The sequence below is a fragment of the Melospiza georgiana genome, chromosome 9, assembly GCF_028018845.1.
Source record: "Melospiza georgiana isolate bMelGeo1 chromosome 9, bMelGeo1.pri, whole genome shotgun sequence".
Classification (NCBI taxonomy): Eukaryota; Metazoa; Chordata; class Aves; order Passeriformes; family Passerellidae; genus Melospiza; species Melospiza georgiana.
In genome coordinates, this window is record NC_080438.1 from 26,203,965 (window position 1) to 26,204,523 (window position 559).

The window sequence follows — 559 nt, forward strand, 5'->3', positions numbered from 1 at the left end:
ACCTGTTTGGGTCATTATTAGTTCTAAAGGATGGTTCCAAGTCCCTTCAGACTTGGCAGTTTGGGAATGGTGTTGCTATCATGAAAACGGGCTAATATCAGTATTCATATGTTAGTGTTAGTTCTGGTTTCAAAACTGTCCATGCACACCATGTAATTGGGAAAAAAAAAAGATACATTTTCTTAGGCTGAAATATCAGTGTTATTATCAAGAATTCATGGCTTTCAACACAGCAGTGGAGGAACAATGAAACAGAAGAAGTAAAGCCAAATGTTCTGAGGTTCCTCAAGGGTCCCAACTCAGTGATCCTTGTGGGCGCCTTCCAAGCCAGAATATTCTGCCGTTCTGTGACTGGCATCCCACAGGCTGAGCCAGCCGGTGCTTTAAAGCCGTAACCACTCAGACAGCATTTCCAGCACGGATCGCTCCGCTCCAGAGGCTGTGCCCCCTGAGGGAGCCGTCCCGGCGGAGCGGAGCGGGCAGAGCCGGCGGCTGCCGCAAAAGGCCCGTTTGCAGCAGCGCCGCGTTTGCGGCAGCGCGGCCGGGCCGGGCCGGGCAG